The sequence below is a fragment of the Moschus berezovskii genome, chromosome 4 (assembly GCF_049115385.1).
Source record: "Moschus berezovskii isolate FMDL1 chromosome 4, NW_MosBer_1.0, whole genome shotgun sequence".
Taxonomy (NCBI): domain Eukaryota; kingdom Metazoa; phylum Chordata; class Mammalia; order Artiodactyla; family Moschidae; genus Moschus; species Moschus berezovskii.
This window is the reverse complement of record NC_142463.1, coordinates 24,944,899-24,959,310: the sequence shown is the minus strand read 5'-3', so window position 1 is coordinate 24,959,310 and position 14,412 is coordinate 24,944,899. Positions and strand designations below refer to the sequence as shown.

At 39.7% G+C, this 14,412-nt stretch overlaps 1 protein-coding gene across 3 annotated transcripts in view; it reads right to left on the bottom strand.

The window, feature by feature from the left end:
* Positions 1–14,412, bottom strand: part of ELAVL4 (ELAV like RNA binding protein 4) — a 90,806-nt gene that overhangs the window by 57,006 nt on the left and 19,388 nt on the right. The window contains exon 1 of one of the 3 annotated variants that reach the window (XM_088834844.1): positions 491–502. The exons of the other annotated variants lie outside the window; for them this stretch is intronic. The gene's annotated coding sequence lies outside the window, so the exon portion shown is untranslated. Of the gene's footprint in view, positions 1–490; positions 503–14,412 lie in introns of those variants that run through there. 3 annotated transcript variants of the gene reach the window in all.

Here is a 14,412-nt window from a genome sequence, read left to right as displayed (position 1 = left end):
GTATATGTTATGCTGCTTCCTGGACGGGCCAGGTTAGAGTCATTAAAAAAGGGTTTATTTCCATGATAGCTAGATCTGGAAATGTTAGATGAATGGGGATAGAGCTCTGGAGTGCCAGGCACAGTGCAAGGTCCAGGGGATTCACAAGACTGGGAACTGGCTGTCACTGAGCTCACAGTGTGGAAGCATGATGTCAGAGAGAACATCAGGGCCACTGAGCCCAACCCTGTAATCTCAACAAGGAATCTGAGGACGAGAAAATGGAAGTGACTTGCACAAGGTCACAGTGCTAATTAGAGGCAGAAGTGGCACTTAAGTCCAGGCATATATCTCATTGCGTATTCTTGTGACAATGCAGACATGGCCATTTGGATGAGAGCTTACTTCTACTTTATCTTTGGGGGGAGTGTGAAGATGGTTATATCACAGAAATGTGCCTGAATATAGGTGTGGTGATATGTCTATTTTCTTACTTTTCTGAGTAGAGTACTTTGGAGTTCACAAAGAATGGCAACCTAAACTCCGAGCTCCACAGTAGAGAGACCACATCTGTTTTATTTATAATAGTACCTCCTGCACATAGAACAGGGCCTGAGAATGCGTAGGTTCTGCATTAAGAACGACTGAATGAATGAAAGTCCTTGCAAGTCCGATAGTTTGCTAAATCCTTCTAACAACCCTGTGAAGTATAAGCCAATAATTTTAGTAGTGTCATCTCCATCTTCTGTATAGCAAGACAGAACACTTATTGAGTTCCTATCATATGCCAGACAAACATTTAGATATTATTTTAAATGCAGATTTTAAGAGGCATTCATTCAAGCAGGACTGCTAAAGCTTTGGGTGACATGGACCCTGTAGAGAACCTGCTGAATACCTTTGCCCTTTCTCCTCAGAAATATATATATATATGTGCACATAACACTTTGGGTACACTAAAATCAATCCTTGGTCTCAGACTGAAATCTCCCAATCGACTATAAAAGTAGCAATATAATCAAAGGGCAGAAACTTCCCTTCTTTCCCAAATCACTCTTTTCTTGTAATTTCTTGCCCTCAGAATTCATTCATTCATTCAAACAAATATTTATTGCCAAAGGATCCACATGTCAGAGGAGAGAATAAGCATGTCCTATGGCCAGAAAGTCCTTTAAGTGTATTAAGCAAGAGCCATTCTGAAATCCTAAAAAGGACTTAAAGCTTCCTTTAATGTTTCTTCCATCAGCTCATGAATCCCTTGCAGCTCCCTCTATCCCCCACTCTTCACAAGGCTTTCCTGTACTCAAGTTCAGGGATGGGGAAGTCAGGTTAGAATTATAGGGCTGGTCTCTTGCCTTATAACTGAGGACATCACTATTTCAGGTCCCAGAGAGGCAAATCAGGGGTCCCACCATAGCCCCCTCACCAGTTCTGTCAGCCACGCCATGTCATAGTTTTGCTCCAGTATTTTCCATAGAAGTGGCAGTCTGACAATAAACTGTACGGTCTTGCATCTATGTATCTTAACCTAGTTTACACCGTCAGTATTTACGTCATGAAGCAAAATAAAAGACTACAACTTTATATTACAGGAACCTGCGCCTGTAGAACTCACTGCTGACATATATCATCCGAGAGCTCAGTGCAGGGCCCTTGTAACTCCATCACGCCACACACAGCTATCCTCAACTTCTATTTTCTAGGGGAGGGGTGGCCTTGATACTCCAAAAGCAGGCAAAAGGATCAAGAGAAAAGAACCTAAGAAGGTCACAGGTATATGTTTCTTTTTCAAATACTCTCCCTTCTACTTTCAGTGCCCTCAAAATGTCGGCATTCCTGGAAACTAGAAAGATACTAAAGGACTGTGCTGATTGCAAACATGCTTCAGGTGTGTACATCTGAGATACACATATGTATTTTATTAAATATTTTAATGAGTGTTTAAAGGTGTTTTCTTTTACCGTGTTGGAAGGACTTTTGAAAATTTATGTATAAAAGCTAACCCTTATGTAATAGAACAAGTACTCCCAAGAGCATGAAGAATAATGTTTACCAAGGGCAGTCACTGAATCAAGCCACTAAAGAAATAGATTTAAATTATTCATGAGAATAAAAATAAAAGTCCTAATTCTCTTTGTAGGCATTTCCCACTTAACCCTTATAAAATTCTGACATGCAGTATGTGAGACTCTGGTGGAGCAGCCCAGACTTCTGCCTCTCACCCCCTTTTCAAAAGCCTGAAAAACAAATCCCCAAAGTTAGAAAATTACACAGCAGGCTCTGTGTTCCTGAAGACATATTATTTTTAGGAATAATTCTTCACTTCGCTTCTTGCTCCTTGAAAGATTCTAAAAATGTCCTTACAACACCCCCCCTCCCCAATTTCATATTTCTTTAAAGTTTTGCCCATCAGTTCATAAACTCTATACTCTCTCCTCCTTTTCAAGAGGTTTTAATTTGCTCAGGTCCCTTCAGATTAAGTTTTTTCTAAATGCAATGCTTTCCTGGTTATGATTCAACTGGGAAGGAGCCATAAGTTATTAGTGGGGCCCAAGAGGAGGGGCTGAGATCTATGATCTGATCACTCTAGGAAAAGGGAACTTAGGACTATATCCCCACCGCCAAGGTAATGACTCACAAATTATAGGTGATGACTCACAGAGACCGCTAGACAGGAGAATCTGGCTGAAGACTGCCCGAATGTCCCCCCAAACCATTTGTACCAAGTTTTTGTAGATTCTGCTAGAAGGTAACTAGAAAACTCTAGAAAAAAAATTTAATTCCAACTGGGGAAAACATGCTGACAGTTTAATAATACCTTTGGGCAGATGCACAAATAACCTGAAAGACCTATTTACTCTAGGAAGTTATGTGGTAATAAATTCTCAGCATATCTTTAAAACAAGTGTATTCAATTCAAGACAAGTTTATTGAATACTTTAGAGACTAAGGCACCGTTGGAGGAATTGGGGAAACAAAAATAATTTGATCCTTGTTCTGAGAAAGGAAGGGAGACAAACAATTAAAATCAATGGTATACACCACTTTCTTTTAAGCAATTCTCTCCAGACTGTCTCTGATGGCTCCCACCCCAACCCCGTCACCAAAAGCACGTAAATGAAATTATACACAGACAAGTCAGATGCCACTCTGATATTGAACTGACAATCCTGTTTCTGGTCTGAATGCTTACATCCTAAACAAACGACTTTGGAACAACGAGGTAAGCTTGAGGCATTACCCCTCTGAAACAGCATATTTGTCACTGGAGATGAGCACAGGGCATGCCAAAAGTATTCTCAGTGGTGGCAGTGGGGTTTTTTTTTTGTTTTTTTTTTTAAATCAGCAGCCACTGGAGAGATAAGAGGCATTAATACTTAAAATAGCAGGGCCAGCATTTAAATGAAAAGCATAATCAAAATTTAATTTCTCTTAGGCATTATTCTCAAATTCACAGAAATCTGAGTTTTTAATCTTCTTCCCCAGACACATCACATACATTTCTCCTCCTAAATAAATACTGGCCTCCTTAATATCTTACAGTGTCCCTTTAGGGCTTCAGTTTGGCCTAAAATGATCTCCTAGTGTGCCCATCCTGGGGCAGTGCTGCTAAAACCCCTGAGTTCTTGGTTTTAACAGACTTTTACAGAAAACTCTCCAGAGCAGAGGGATGGCTTAATCATCTAGCTCACTGTAAAGACAAGGAAACCTTCAAACCGCACCCACCCCACCATCCATTCAGTCTTCTTTTCCAAAATGGCCTGTAAATAAATACAGTCCCAAACTTTCAATAAGCTCTCTTTGTTAAAGACATATTTGAAAAAGAAATGTCTTCATATTAATATAAATATAATTTCATGGGCAAGCTCTCAGGCTTCCTGAAAAAATATCACCTTTAATAAAATAATCAATTGAAAAACACTTTCCTTCCCATTCTACTCCCTAAGACCTCAAACTCTGAATATTTAATGTAGACAAAATAACCAAAATGCCTAATAATCAGCTACGTATTCCTGTTGGATGGGAGCCAGTTGTGATGGTATCTATGTTATCTTCGTCTTCCATACAAAGAACACTAATGAGTCACTTGTAAAACTGTCCACAGACTAAGTCAGATTTCTGATTAAATGCATAAAGAATAGCCAGTGGCACAATTTATGTAAACATATTAAATACTGTGTATTTATAAAAAGCCTGGCTAGTGGCTCAGAATGTGAGCAAACTCACCAAGATTCAGCTGTAAAAAGTCATGGGCTATTTGGTATCTATATCATGACCTAAAGCATAGGATCACTTCTCTGAATTTGTTCTGTGCACACTCAGATTAAATTTTTCAGAAATCCACATAAAAATACTTTTTATTTTGAAAACAGATACTTGTTTTCTTAACACAGTTGGGGTAGAGGTGAGGAAGAGAGCAGAGGGAAGTGGAGGGAATTAGTATCTAGAAAAATCTGCACAGAGCAACGTTTGCTTTGTTGAGAGGAATTGTATAATGCCAACGGCTCTTCCAATTCAAAGGAGAGTGATTATCTGCGGACATTACGAAGCCAAAGACACTGAGAGAAACAAACCGGTTCTCAGCACCTCAGTGCATGTAATGTAAGTGACCAATATATAAATTAGACCCATGGACAAGGCACACAGCCTCACTGATACATCTATCTGTTTATCAGTGAAAAGATAAGATCAATCTGATATGGTAGTTTTAAAAATTCCTTTATCACGCTTGAAATTTTGTTTTTAATTTCCTTTTTCACTGACTTCCTTTCAGGTTTTTTTGTTTGTTTTTGTATAAGAAAGAAACATTAGAAAAAAGGGACACCCTCTGGGAAAGCAAGGGGGAGCAAGTAAACTTAGGCTGTAGCAAACCATGGTTGGTGATAACGCAGACCTGGGCAGGGAGAAGTGTGGATCTGAATTATCTCTGGACAAAATGCTTACTGAGAATGTACACAGAAATTCAAGGTTTGCAAGTGTTGCTTTAAAGTGCTGTGAAATAGTTTCTCTTATCATTATAGGTGGAAATATAAATTGGCACAACCTTTCTGAACCTATGTTCACATTCTTAGACCTGTTGATCCATTCTGAAGCTCAGAAGAGAATCCAAAATTCTGTAAACCAAAAGTATGCACAGTAAGGTATATTAAGAACAGTGTACCTAGAAGAGTGAAAAAATAGAAATCACCTGAGGGCCCAACACAGGGGGTGACTAAGTTATCGTATAATTTTGTGAAACAGTATTCTACAAATGTTAAAATTATGTTTATAATGCATTCTTATAACATGAGAAAATGTTTGTAATCAAGGTAGAGAAAAGGTAGAATTAAAAATGGATTATGTCAATCACATAAACATGCACAGAGTAGGAGGGAAAAATGAAAATGCTAATAATAAATAGTAGGATTATAGGTGATTGTTATATTTGTCACCATTTCTATTCTTCAAGTTTTTTGTTTGTTTTACAATAGCACCTTTATAATCTGAAAGAAAGTTATATTTTGAAAAGAAGCATCAAATACTTCAACCCAGTTCAGACCCAGTATTAACAAGGATGCCATCTCCTTCCCAGAGCCGTCCTGCAGAATTTCTCCTTGGCCACACTCTGCTTGTTTCTACATAGGAGCCCAAATGAATAAAAATCGCATTTCTTGAGACAGTCTCTGATTTGGTCTCCCCTTCACCTAAATCACTGCGCATTAGCAAGGTTACACTCTGAAGTCTGCCTTATCGCCTGGTGGCAACCTTCACGAGGACAGCTAGGAAAGTGGATGATTTACAAGAAAACCGTTTCTTGGATCAGGGAGTGAAAAGTACTGATCCGTTCTAAAAGCTCCTGCTGACAAACTCTGATATTATGAACATTCTGCACTTGGACAAAAGCTCCCACTTTTCTTAATTACATGGTTTGAGCAGGAGCCTGCTTTCAGGATCTGCCCAATCATACAACAGCCATTTATTTTCCCAACTGCAGCTGCCAAAATTTCCCTGATCTCTGTTCTGTGCTCCATCTTCAAGGACATCTTGTGAATGTATGACACTGTCAAGCAGCATTCCACGCTATGCTTTTTAAGCTTCTTGCTCTCTCTTTCCTGCTTACGGAGATCCTTCTAATACATATTTATAAAAATCTCATGAACAAGAGGCAAAGTGGAGAGGCAAAAAAAAAAAAAAAAACAAAATCACTAATACCAAATATCAGAATACTTCTATCTGCTTTGGGGCAAATACAGTATTATGACAATGAACAACTAATATCCTCTATTATCTGTGTGATGGGTTTACTTTTATTTTATGGATGCTACATCCTGTAATTCACTGGGTTCCCTCTTTGTAATACTGCTGGGAAAATGAGTGCCAGATCTGTAGCCCTTTCTGTGTAAAGAAAAAGCATAGGACCTCATTGCAGCTAATTTTTCTTAAGTACAAACCTTACCCATGAGTTTATCTTATTTTTAAAATTCTCTTCATTTTCCTTCATCTCAATTTCATTGTGCTATTTTTCAAACTCTCCTACTATATGCATTATGATTTGCTTCATAACAGTGAGAATTTTGGATTAGAACAGAGGATAAATATGTTACTATTTCTGTCTTCACAATCTTTTGTCTTTATCAAAACATGCCTTTTAAATCTAATTCATACCAACTGGGCAAGAGTCAAACTGGTATTTTAAAAATTGAGAAATAATCAGCCTTTTAAAAATATATGATAAAGTTCCAAAATTATTAAATATGCATATATATGTGCATCTTTTTAAAATTCAAAGTGTGTAATAAATAATTCTCAGGTAAGGTCCTTTAGGGGCTAATTTAATACATCCCTAAGAATAATTTGGATATGACACATCCAAATTACAATACACTAAGGTTATTGAAGAGTTTACTTCTTTGAGTAGGGTAACCAATTTCCTCTGAAATCACAAAATAAATTTGTTTGCAAGGTCTTTTGACTCTTGACATATTCTTTTCATCCCAGAAATTTACCTTTTAAAAGAGTGAAAGACTATCAAATATTCAGAATCAGCTGTTGCCAAATCAGTGCAACCTAAACTTCTTTGGTTACAGGCATATTTTAAAGCAAGTTATAGTGTATGTTAGTCGCTCAATTGTGTCTGACTCTTTGTGATCCCATGGCCCACAACCTGCCTGGCTCCTCTGTCCTTGGGATTTCCCTAGCAAGAATACTAGAGTGGGTTGCAATTCCCTTTTCCAGGTGATCTTCCTGACCCAGGAATTGCACCCAGGTTCCCTGCATTGCAAACTGATTCCTTTCTTGTTTGAGCCACCAGGGAGGCCTGAACTTCCTTAGTTACAAGCATATTTTAAAGTAAGTTATAAGTCACAATTTAATAATGATAATATAGCAGTTCATTTGAATAGCCCCTTCCCACAACTGAAGTTAGCTTTTAAAAGAAAAAAAATCAGTATAAAGGAACAAAAAGCCAAGCTAACTTCCTTAACATTAATGAGTTCCTTCGATGAGCCAGAAGCCATTTTGTTAAATGCCAGGGATACGAACAAAATAAAAGAGGTTCCTCCCTCCAAGGAAGTAAATAAATAAGTAAATAAGTAATTACTATATAATGTCATAAATGTGGTAATGGAGAAGCACATACCAAGTGCCTAATGCAGTCCCTGCCTGGAATGTGGCAAAGACTCAATCTCAAAGGAGATCCTGTGATAAGGATGATTAAAAAGTACTTTGGTTTACACAGGAAGATGTCTATGCAAGCAGCTACCATGAAGTCTTTCCAATACTCCCAACAGCACACAAAAAATGGTGATACGTATCTCCACATATATTACTTCACTTAATTTTCCCACAACTTTGCAAAGTAGGTAATTGTCACTCCTATCACTTACAGATGAGGCCTGTGGCTTGAAGTGAAGCCACCTGACATACGGTGGAGAAATGAGGCTTCAGCCAGTGCCTGCTGTCACTCAGCCAGAACACAATCTGAACTCAAGTCTGAAACCAAATTCTGTGCCCTTTTCTAAACCTCCAAGTCTGGGCAAAGAATTCCTATCAGCATAAAAGGCAATCCAGTAGTCTCAGGGAAAGTCAATAATCTAATCTGATTAAAACAATTCTAGGCTATATATCTGCTATTAGTCAGTAAATACTGCCAAATAAATTGATATTACTGGAAAGATCTTAATTCAAAATTCTACATGGTGTAATGGAAAGAACATGAAGTTTAGATTTGATCTGATCTGGGTTTGAAAATGAACTCCAGTCTTGACCTTGGCTTAGCTACTTATGACTCTCTGAGGTGTAATTTAAATTTACTCATCTGAAAAATGTGAACAATTTTCTGTCTGCCTTGCAGGGTTACTGTGAAGATTGAAAAAATAACAAATTTAAGGCATTTGGCTCAGAGCTTGGCACACAGTAATCACTTAGTATATGTTCATTCCTGTTGTCTAAAACATAACAAACTGAAAATATGTGCCCATTAAAATGTGTTGCAGGTGGCAAAGTTGAGAGCTGGAAAGATTTGTCCTTGGAATTTAATTTCTGAAATAGAAAAGAACACTTTAAAACGTTACTACTCATCAGCTATATCAATAGTTATTTCTATCTTCAAAATGCTTCACAAGCATTAACTAATAAGTTCTCACAATAATGCCAGTCAGGAAAATATAGAGCAAAGGGGGAGAGATTAAGTGAACTTTAAAAACTGAATAATGAAAGCACCATTTTAATCACTTACAAACACAATTTCAGGTATACTTAGCCCTTTTAAAAAAACGCTCTACTGTGAACGGGTTAAAGTCAGATACTTCAAATGCAATAAGCAAAGTCATTAGGGCTTCAGATTTCTCAAAACGAAAACCCTCTTGTTTTCATGGGAAATTTCAGTAAATCACCACAGCGTTCTCTGTATACTGCAAGTGGAGGGCACTCCTGGCTTTCCACATGGACCTGCTCAGGGTTTAAGAGCAGGGTGTATTCTTGGTCCACCCACCACTTGGATGGCTCCTGCTTCCTGTGGATCCCAAAGGGCAGAGACATGGACCAAATGCACTTCAGGGATTTTCCAGGCTACTACGGGAAAGGTGTGTTGGCAAGAGCAGAGATTACATCAGTTCAGTTCAGTTCAGTTCAGTCGCTCAGTCGTGTCCGACTCTCTGCGACCCCATGAATCACAGCATGCCAGGTCTCCCTGTCCATCACCAACTCCCGGAGTACACTCAAACTCATGTCCATAGAGTCGGTGATGCCATCCAGCCATCTCATTCTCTGTCATCCCCTTCTCCTCCCACCCCTAACCTTTCCCATCATCAGAGTCTTTTCCAGTGAGTCCAAAGTATTGCAGTTTTAGCTTTAGCATCAGTCCTTCCAATGAACACCCAGGATTGCATGGCAAGTGCTATTTCCCTGCAGAAACGAGACGAACCCTTACAAATTCTGGGAAGAATTCATTAAGTCACATGCTAGATGCAGGAAAGTTTATAAGCACATTCAACAACCCATTTAATCTTCCTGAAGATCCTCAGAGATAGCTGGGGTCTATCCTCCCTCCTCCCACCTACTGCAGTTTCCAGGTGAATAAACTGAGAGTTAAGGAGAAAACGAAGGGCGGAGCGACTAGTCCCTGCTCATAAGGTGCAGAGCTGGGATCTGACTCCCGTCTTCCTCCTTTACCCACCACAACCTCCATAAGTCCTTGGAAAGCACACTCTGGGCAGCTCTGTTCTGTGACCAGCAGTAACAAAGCAGAGCACACTGTGTTCTCTCCCATGCCATGCTCTGTAAAGCATTCCTGTTGGCCCAGAAGGCCCTCTTCTCTCATCAACAGGCCTAATGTACCCTCCCTCCCCACCCAGCGCAGTCCCTTCCGCTATCCCTGGTACACATTTCCAACACAGACATTGACCATGTTGCTTCGGGACTCTCCATCTTTCTGTCTCCCTCTATCACTGGACTGTGAACTCCTTGAGCACAGGGACTGTGTTTGATTCATCTGTAATCCCAGGGACCGGCTCCACGTTTTATTAGTAGAATACATGAGTGAAAGGATGGCTATCTGCGCTCTAAGTGAAATCTGTTTTCCTTGCTCTGCTTCCCACCATTCAGCTCTTATCATAAACCTCTCTCCTCTCTCTCTTTCTCCTCCTCAAAATCAATTTTAAAATAGGAGCACTTTGATCCTTTAAAGCTACACGTACTTACCTTTATTGTTTCCCTCAACTTCTTTAAAACTGTTTCAAAAGACTGTATTTTAAGGCCAGGGGTCTTCCATTTTCTGGATAAGGCCATCTTTATAGCCTCTGTCTTTTCACTAGCAGATTCCTTTGACCTCTGATTTCCTCTGTTTCAGGCCTAAACTCATATTTCATTTTCACTTTGCGTTTGAATCTGGCTGAAGTCTGAAGATTAAGAGCCCAGAGACCATTTCCACCTGTAAGATTTTCTACATGTCACATAATCCATAGCCAAAACCAAGGGGACTTCTTAATATTTGGCTGTTAATATCAGAGTCTTGCATGCTGGCCATTTTTTCCAAACAAATAAGATAATACATTATTATGTAATTACTTCTACATCCATCCAATTCAAACCACTTCAAACACTTATCAAATATCTATTGTATAGCATAATGTTTAAGAACACAGGCACCAGATCCTGAATGTCTAGATTAAAATCTTTGTTGTGCTGTGTGACCTTGGCCATATAACTTATCAGTTCTATGTCTCAGTTTTCTCAGTATTGGTAAGGTTCACAGGGTTGAGAGAGTTGGACTACAAAGAAAGCTGAGCACTGAAGAACTGATGGTTTTGAACTGTGGTGTTGGAGAGGACTCCAGAGAGTCTCTTGGACTGCAAGGAAACCCAACCAGTTCATCCTAAAGGAAATCAGTCCTGAATATTCATTGGAAGGACTGATCTGAAGCTGAAACTCCAATACTTTGGCCACCTGACATGAAGAACTGACTCACTGGAAAAGACCCTGATGGTGGGAAAGATTGAAGGCAGGAGGAAAAGCGGACGACAGAGGATGAGATGGTTGGATGGCATCACCGACTCGACGGACATGAGTTTGAGTAAGTTCCGGGAGTTGGTGATGGACAGGGAAGCCTGGTGTGCTGCAGTCCATGGAGTCACAAAGAGTTGGACATGACTGAGCAACTGAACTGAACAGGGATGTGGCAAAGATTAAATGTTTTATTATTTTTAGATAATTGAGTTCCAAGGCATTTGATACCTGCCCTCTAGGAATTCAGGTCTCGAGGGATTAGCAGATAGATCTGTAAACAAAGTTCCAAAATGTGATAAGGGAAGTGCCATAGTCTGAAATGCTTCCTGCGGTATGCTCCTTTCACGTTCCGTCTCCTCCATGTCTTTGAAGGTGTGCTCCCTATCCCCTCACTAAAATGCTCTCCATCACGATCCAAATAACCCTGACCTTTTGCGAACCTTGGCTGAGGCCAGTCTCCCTGACCCCCACAATCTTGGGGACTTCCTCTCTCTCCTGTTTTAGCACTTACCATCCTGCGTTCAGTCAGTCTACTTGCCCGTCTTGCCACAGACTGGGAGCTTCCTGAGAGCAGGGCCTGAATTTTGGTTGACTTCCTGCTCCCTGCATGCAGTACCCAGAAAGAAATCAGCTAAAGCCCACTGAATAAGTCCGTAAGCAGAGGCAAGGGCGGGGTGTCAGGAGAGTTCAGAGGGAGAGAGCATGAGGACATCCTGAAGAGACTTCCTTTTTCCTGACCCACCAGACTCTGCAGTGTGTGAGAAAGAGGAAAATGTGGTTCTGAATTTTTAAATCCTTTTCTTAAGCCATTTCTTCACTCTTCACTTTAGATGAGTGCAGGCATTAAGATCAAAACAAACATGAACTAATAGCTGAGGGGGTCAAATAAAGTCTCTGAGAATCACAATACTAACATGCTATTAACCACAAGAGGAAGAAAATATTTAGGGTTTCATCCAGTGCTCTGCACAAAAGGTGTGCTGTCAAATGCTTGGATAAGTATTTTTCTACTGTTAAAAGAGTCTAATGGAGAGCTGGTTTTAAGTAATTTTAACTCTACACATTGTTAATGAAAGCAATGGAGCTTTGGGATAAGTTTTCTCTCTCTCCTTTTTAATCTTAAGATTTCTAGTCTAATTTTAGGAATAGTATATACAACAGAGAGCAAATAAAAATATACAGAGGTTTCTATCTATATTATCTATATTATAGAACCAATATTCTTCAGTTGCTCATATTGAAGTATCAAGTAGATTTATTTACAATTCCAGTTACTATAGGGGCCTTTTGACCTATGAAAACACACATTGATAAGTACTCAAACTTAAAACTAGAACTGAACTCAGGATTTCAGATTCCAAAGCCCTTTTACCAAGTACCTTTCTTCACAGAGCCTCAGGCCTCTAAGGGCCTGTGACTCCAGGAGGATGGAGCCCACACAACTTTGCGATGGAAGACTGGCTGTTCCAGTCTCTACTATAAAGATCTGGAGCAAATCAAATCTTATTTTCCTCTGGCATCCACAGTCCTTTCTGAGATGATATCCTCAGTTTTGAGGTTATCCACTCTCCTTTTTGAAGGCTATACAATGAGAAGTTGCTCACATATTTTAGTCTAAATCTCTTCCTGTGAGCCTTGCAATAAATGATCGATATAGAAAATGCACACCCTGAGGGGACTGAACTTTAAAAAATAATTCTACTACATAGCTAGTAGTAGAACCTGAACCAGCCTGTTTACATATGCTGACAATTAATCCTCTGAACAAGCCACTAAAGTAAGTATTATTAGCCCCATTTTATAGACAAACTGAGGCTCAGACAAGTTAGTGACCTTATTGGACTCTGCTACAGGTAAGAAGGGAAAGAAAAAGCTCTCAGTTTCTCTGACTCCAAAGCTCATGATCTTTTTTTGTATGTTTGTTTGCTTTGTTTTTGGGCCATGCCTCATGACTAGTTCCCTGACTAGGGATTGAACCCATGTCCCCTGCAGTAAAAGCATAGAGTCTTAACCACTGGACTACTAGGGAAGTGCCTAAACCTTTGCTCTTAACCACTAGAATATTCTTACGAACATAAAGAATCCTTAGATAGAGTCAGTGACTCCTGCACTTTTTAGGTCCAGGCTTCTGCAAAGAGTTACCAGGAGATCTTATGAAATTACTTGACAAAACATTCCAACTGACCTTGTCCTTAGCTGAATGATTGGCCAAAACTTCCTTCTGACCTTCTCAGGATGTTTACTCCATTTCACAGCCTCAACTGTAGGGAAACAGAGTAGAGCCTCTGCCTCACAGACAACTTATGAGCAGAGACCTCAGGCCTCCTTATGAGTTCTCTATGTGGGGCTTTACTGAGGCCCAGATACCTCCACCTAATCATCGGGTTACTTTTCCAGGGATAACCACCCCACACTAAGTGCAGGTAAGGCAAGTCTGTCACCCAGAAGTCAGCAGCTGGACGTATAAAGCCCAGCCTTTCAGAGTAGGACACGGACTGTTCTATCTCATCAAGTAGAAACAAGACGTTGGCTGAACTGTGGGGGCCTCCCGGCATGTCCACAGACATGTACTCATTAGTGCCACTTTCCATTGTCTGTATTTTTAAAATAACATTCCATTATGTGGACTAAGCTATCACAGTATATATTACATACTGATATCCACTTATTTATTTACTCTGCTGTCTGTCTGCTCTCTCTAAAGTGAAAGCTCCATGAGGCAAGGGGCTTGTCTTAGTTATGACTGCATCTCCAGCACCGAGAACAGTGTCGGGCGTAGAGCAGGCACTAAACAAATATTTGAAGAATGGGACACAAATTAATATTGTATGATAATAATGATGATGGTCATTAGCACTTTATGTGCCAAACACTGTTTTTAGTCCTTAATATGTATTGGTCCATCAAATCCTCACAAGAGCCCAAGTTTAAAGATGAAGAAACAGGCATAGGGAGGCTAAGTGATTTGCCCAAGGTCACAGTTGGTAAAGCCAGGATTTGAACCCTGACAATCTTGATTGAAAATCCCTATTAATAACCACTAGGCTAAATGCCTCTTATTAATCCCCACCTTTTAAGAGGTGAGTAACAGATAATGGGAGACAGAACATGGGCTTTGGAATCAGACTAGGCTTGGAATTCCAAATGTGACATTTCCTACTCATGTGACCTTATGTGAGTTATATAAGCTATTTGGTGCTCTTTCTTCAAAACGGGAATAAAAATACCTGCTTCCTAAAGTTGTTGTGAGGTTTAATGAGATAAGCAAAGTTCTTTTTGCAAAGTCTGACACATACACTACAAAGGGCCACTGTTTCTGTGATACATCATTGTTAACTGTGTGGTACAAAGAGCAAGTGACATAAGGAGTCTAGAAGAAAGAAGAATTACTGAGGAATCATAGATGAGTCATGGCGATCAGGAGAAGTTTCATGTAAACAGACATACTCA